The sequence below is a fragment of the Lemur catta genome, chromosome 19, assembly GCF_020740605.2.
Source record: "Lemur catta isolate mLemCat1 chromosome 19, mLemCat1.pri, whole genome shotgun sequence".
NCBI lineage: Eukaryota > Metazoa > Chordata > Mammalia > Primates > Lemuridae > Lemur > Lemur catta.
In genome coordinates this window covers 22067882-22074143 of record NC_059146.1, presented here as the reverse complement: position 1 = coordinate 22074143, position 6262 = coordinate 22067882, and positions in this window count along the sequence as shown.

Below are 6262 nucleotides of genomic sequence, written 5' to 3'. Positions count from 1 at the left end.
CTCATTTCATCCTACACATCCTGGAATAGGAACTGTGTCCCATTTTTACAGATGTGGAAACTGAGTTCCAGAATGGGACACTGATCGATACCAGTCTATAAAGAGGAGCCAGGACACAGTCAGGGATCCAACAATAAACCCCTGCATCTCAGCCCTGGCCAGGGTGGTTGGCCAGGGGGAGGGAGAGAAGGGGTTCAGGAACAACAAACCAGTTCCTATTTCACAAGTGAGGAAACTGAGGCCCAGTAAGGGAGTCGCTTGTCTCAGGTCACACAGCAAGTAAGCAGTGAAGCCAGGACCCTGGGCCCTATGCTCTGGACCAGAAACAAGAGACTCCATGGAGTTCCTATTGCCTCTCCACTGTCCAGCCTAGTGGGCCCAGACGTCCTGGGCCAGCTGCTGGGCATCTTGGAAATGCTAAGGACAGAACAGACAGGTATAAGCTCGAGGAAGCCTGGGCTGCTGTGTGAAGTGATGCCTGGAGAGACTGCTAAAGTGCTCCAGGGCCTTGCCGCAGACAACACAGATGCAGGGTTAGAGATTTGAGTGGGAGGTGCTGTGGCTCTACATGTGCAAGGAGCTCCTGAAGACCCGCAAACTCCAGGGACCAGTGAACTGGCCCATCTCCTTTTGCCTCCTCCTCAGCTGCCCCCTTCAGCCACTGGAGTATATGTACAGAGTATCCCGTAGCTGTCAATAAGTTAGTGACAGTTTGAGCATAGGGACATAGGCAAGGACAAAAGGAGTGACCACCTCGTCCTGGTTTGAGACAAGTCCCAGGACTATGCTAGTTTTAAAACTGAGAGGAAGAAACAAAGAACAAGGCAAGAAAATAGATGCCTTAGCAGATGTGGCAAATCACCACCATGTGTTGACAAGGAGGGGAAAATTCATTCCCATTTTATGGACAGGGCTATTGAGAACAGAAAATTAACTCCCCCATCACAAAGCCCAGACAGTGCAGAGATAAAACCCAGCATCTGCGAGTTGTGGTGGCTCGAGACTGCAATCCCAGCTACTCAGGAGGCTGAGGCAGGAGGGTCACCTGAGCCCAGGAGTTCGAGACCAGTGTGGACGATATAGAAAGACCCTGTTCCCCCCCCCAAAAAAAGGATCCCTGCCTCTTATGTGAGACTAACAGAAAAAAGTAGACCAGTAACTGCCCTAGAAGGTGAATGATCCTTTTTCACTTTTTTCTCCTTTTTCTGACAACTGTAGATTTCCAGCACATGCTGAAGTTGGAGATTAGTCTTGGACTTCAATCTTAGTAACTCAGAAAAAAAAATGGTTGTTCATTAGTGGCACCAGAGCAAGCTCTGCAACTGACATCTCTGAAGTTGGATGTTGCCAGGGAAGGAGTCCCAGGACATTGCTTGCTAAAAGCATCAGTTTTGTGCCCGTATCAGTAATAGACTCAGTCTGCTCTAACGCACCAGGACCTGCTGAGCCAGCTCTCTGGTGCTGCTGAACTCCCAGGGGCAGAAAGAACATGTACAGGAAGCCCAGTAGATGAGCTGGTGCTGGCAAGGAAGGATCACTTGAGGCCTTACCACAAGCCTCACAAATTGCCAGACCAGTGGGAGATGATGGGCCTTGAAACAGAAAGCTTTCTTAAAGACATGCAGGTACTCAGAACGGCTGTAAACCAGGCTACAGTCAGCTCCATTGACTTCCTGAATGCAACTCAGCTTGTCTACTCACACTGTAGATGTGCAGGCATGGGGTATGCCCTCCCAGGTATCTGCCTTGACTCAGGGAAGGAAATGATCATGGAGGCCCAGAGGAGACAAAAGAGGGGTCCAAATCAGGGGAGGGGTTCATGATGAAGGCAGGAGAATCCACTGTTGATGAGAATAAACTCAGGGTCATTTCTGAATCCAGAGAAGCAGCTAAACGAACGAGAAAACACATTAGCTAGATATGGTGGCACTCCTGTAGTCCCAGCTACTTGGGAGGCTGAGGCAAGAGGATCACTTGAGCCCAGGAGTTCGAGGGCAGCCTGGGCAACATACCAAGACCCCATCCTAAAAGATTTAAAAATTAAGAAAAAAAATTTGAAAAGGAAGAGGAAACACATTAACTAAAGGTGGGGAGAGGTAAACTAAGGGTTCAGGTAGCCAAACAAACTCTTTATCCCCCAATCTTTGCTTACCTATTTCATCCTCCATCCCCTTCCTCTTTAAAGCCCTCATCTGTCCAAGGGGCTGAGGAATTTCCCATGACTCTCTCTATGTGCCCAAACTCTACTGTAACATTAGCACTTCTCCACATTCTCAGGATTTTGTGCAGGTCTCTTGTATCCATCATCCACAATTTCTATCATATGCCCTGAAAGTCTTCTTACTGTCCCCTAAGATCTGTGTGGACTCTGCTTTTCTTTACTGTCTAGGCTTCAACCTCCTTTCGTGCCCCTCACGGGTTTTTTCTTCCCAGCATCTCTATTCCTCCCTCATCAGGAAACCCTCCTCTCTTCTAGGGTCTCCCCATACTCTCCAAAGTTTCTTTCTCTCCCCCAACTCCAAGATCTCTTCCTTTCATGCTTGTTCTGCGACACCAATTAGTGTTTCCATCCCCCAGAAGTCTCTCACCTGTCAACACCTGTATCTCACCCACTCCATCACCTCCCGCCATCCCTTTCCAAGCCCCGCCAAGGCCTCCCCGGTTTCTGCCCCTTCTGTGTTCCCAGAGATCCCCCCCAATCGTGCCCCCGACGCGTCAGTCGGGTCCAGTCTTTTCCACCCCACAGCGCCCCGGGCCCACCCGAGCACGGCCACGGGCTCTCTCTGGAGGACCCTCCCCTCTCAGCGAGCCGTCCTCAGGTTCCGGGACCGCGACGCAGAGCGTGGCCCCTTTCCTCCGTGCGGAGGGAGGAGCAGCCTCCCAGGAGTCCGCTCCCACGGACTGAAGCAGCGGCGGCACTTGATCTTCTAGGAGCCCTTGGGGGACCGTGGGGCTCCGACTGGCAAGGAAGGGGAAGGTGTTCGTGAGAAAGCCTTCCGGTCGGAAACACATCCTGGAAGCAAGGGTTCCAAGAACCTTTTGATCCGCTACTGTGAGTCTCAGTCCTTCGTTCAACAAATATTTATTGTCTCTTATATGCCAGGCTCTGGGGATAAGACAGCGAGAGAACTAGACCAGGATAGTCCCTGCCTGCCTTCCTTTCAGAGGCTACAATTCTTATAGATTGATCTTTATGAGATACCTGCTACGACAAGGAACCCTCCCAGGCCTCGTGGGGGCGACAAAGACCGAAATATCAGGATGTCTCGCCCCCGACCTCAGCACCTGCTGAGGGAGGGAGAACACTCTTCCTTTAGGCTACGGAAACTCAAAGACTAACAAAGACGCATTCAGCGCCACTAAGGAACGTTAAAAGTTCGAGACTAGGATTTCGAAGAAGGTTCTTTAGTTTTCAAATTCAGCCTAGAGTTTCACAGATGAGGAACTGAGACCCAGAGAGGTTCAATGAAATGATGGTTACATTCTGTGGATGGTAGAGCCAGGATTAGAACACAAATGGAAGGGGTCTTTACACTTTCTCATCCCAGCATCTTCACTTTAGGGAAATTATTCTGTGACCCTTCAGGGATACAATTGGTGAAGATGTGAAAAAAAGATTAGGTTGGAAATGATAGCTTCCTTTTTTTTTTTTTAAGAAGGGGTCTCACTGTGTTGTCCAGGTTGTTATTCAATTCCTGGGCTCGAGGGATCCTCCGACTTCAGCCTCCCAAGGAGCTGGGACTACAGGGGTTTGGGGAGAGCTTCCTTAGGGGAAGAGTTTTCTGAGTGTGAAACAGAAGCCCCAGAGTGGGTGAAGGCAGTGGCCTGCGGTTGGTCAGTCACACACTGGATGTGGGTGCTGGCAAGTAGGGGCAAGGAAAAACCAGAAGGTGGGGTTTTTGAATATCCATTCACGGAGAACCCTGTGAATTCATGAAGAGGCTGCCTTCTTGCCTCAGCACAGACTGTCTTGAAGGATTAGGATTTCATGGCAAAAATCAGATTTTAATGAGGCAGTTTAGAAATAACAGGATCCTGATTCTGCTCTCAAAACAATCAGACTGCAAGTCTCTCCAGGAGGATCTGAGAAGCATTGTGTGATTTCACTCCCCATTTCGTGACTCAGTTTCCCCATCTGATGTGTAAAGGTTATTATTCTTTTTTTCCATTTTATTTTATTTTTATATATTGAGATGGAAGTTACATAAGGTACACAAGTCTTAAGGCTACAGCTCAATTATTTTTTGCATATGTATATAACCATATAACCAGCACCCAGACTGGGTTAGATAACATACCCATCATCCAGAGGCACCCTCATGCCTCCTGTCAGTCATCAGCCCCTACCAGGGGTAACCACTATTCTGACTTCTACTCCCAGTGATTACTTTGGCCCAGTTTTAAATCTCATATAAATATAGTTGTACCACAGGTATTCTTTTGTGTGTGATTTCTTTCACTCAACATTATGTGTATGAGATCATCACTAATGGTGTTTTTGTGTAGCAATAGCTTTATTTCTCATTTTTGTGTAGAGTCTATTGTGTGACTATCCCACAATTTCTTTCTTTTTTTTTTTTAACAATAGATGGACATTTGTTTTGCGTTTTGGTCCATTATGAATAAAGCTATTAGGAATATTATTGTACATGTCATTTGTTCGATATAAGCACTCATTTATTCTGGGAATGGAATTTCTGGATCTTAGAATATATGGTTTTTGTAGGCACTAAAGGGTTTTTAAGTGATTGCGGAGTTTACATTCCTGTCAGCAGTACATGCAAGTTCCAGTTGCTCTACACCCTCTCCAACACTTGATGTTGAAAGTCCTTTTAACTTCAGCCCTTCTAGTGGGTCTGAGGTGGTATCTCATTGTGCTTTTAATGTGTATCTCCCTAATGCCTAATGTTTCCCAACCTGTGTTTGCCTGTGTGTTTTAGGTCATTTTAATATCTTCTTTTCTGGGGCTGGGCATGGTGGCTCACACCTGTAATCCTAGGACTCTGGGAGGCCGAGGCAGGAGGATGGTTTGAGTTCAGAACTTCAAGACTAGCCTGAGCAAGAAGGAGACCCCGTCTCTACTAAAAATAGAAAGAAATTAGCTGGACAACTAAAAATATATAGAAAAAATTAGCCAGGCATGGTGACACATGCCTGTAGTCCCAGCTACTTGGGAGGCTGAGGCAGAAGGATTGCTTGAGCCCAGGAGTTTGAGGTTGCTGTGAGCTAGGCTGATGCCACAGCACTCTAGCCCGGGCAACAGAATGAGAATCTGTCTCAAAAACAAAAAATCATGTTTTCTGAAATGTTTATTGAAATATTTTGCTCATTTTTAAGTTGAAGGAATCTCTCATTCTTAATGGCCATATAGGAAGCTGGGAAGATCAGGGGAACTAAGATCTGGTAAAGCTAAGCTGACTTATGTTACATAGCAAATTAGGAACAGAGACATACTCCCCAGCCCTGCTCTTTAATGGGTACAGAGCTTCAGTTGTGTAACGTGAAAAAAAGTTCTGGAGAGGGATGGTGGTGATGGTTGCACAACAATGTGAATGTGCTTAATGCCACACTTTAAAAATGGTTAAAATGGTAAATTTTATATAATATATATTTTACCACAATTTAAAAACAGCAAAAAAAAAAAAAAGGATATTGACTAGCTCAGTGAGTCACTGGGAGTGCTAGAGGAATATAGTCACAGATAAGTAACAAGGAACAAAAGCCCAGATCCTGCCACAGAATTGGTCTTGCAGGGCAATCACTCTGCCAATTGCTGCCCAAAAATGTTAGACACCAGAGGTTAGACCAAGCCCATGTCTGCTCTGGGAACTCAGTCTTCCTGAAACCCTCACTAGAAGCGCCACCACCTCATTTCTCCTCCTGAAACTCCAATTTAACTGGGTGTCTTGAATTTTATCTGGCAACTTTATCCGTAACTAGTCATTACAATGTGCTTTATGTGTACCCTTTTGTTTGTGTTTTTTTTAATGTGTACTGCTATTTTGTGGGCATGCATTTTTAATATACTTTTAGTTTTAGGCTATTTTTAGATTTATTTACATTTAGAATCATTTAATTCTAAATCATAGCATTTAGAATTCTAAATTATAAAATGTAAAATAGAATGATAGAATATAACATTCTAAAATATAGAATTTAGGATAACTACAATTATTTAACTTCGTTAAATTCTCACATTTAAAATTATCTGAAGATAGTAGAGTTGCCAGAAACCTTGCATCCAGCTTCACCTATTACTAAC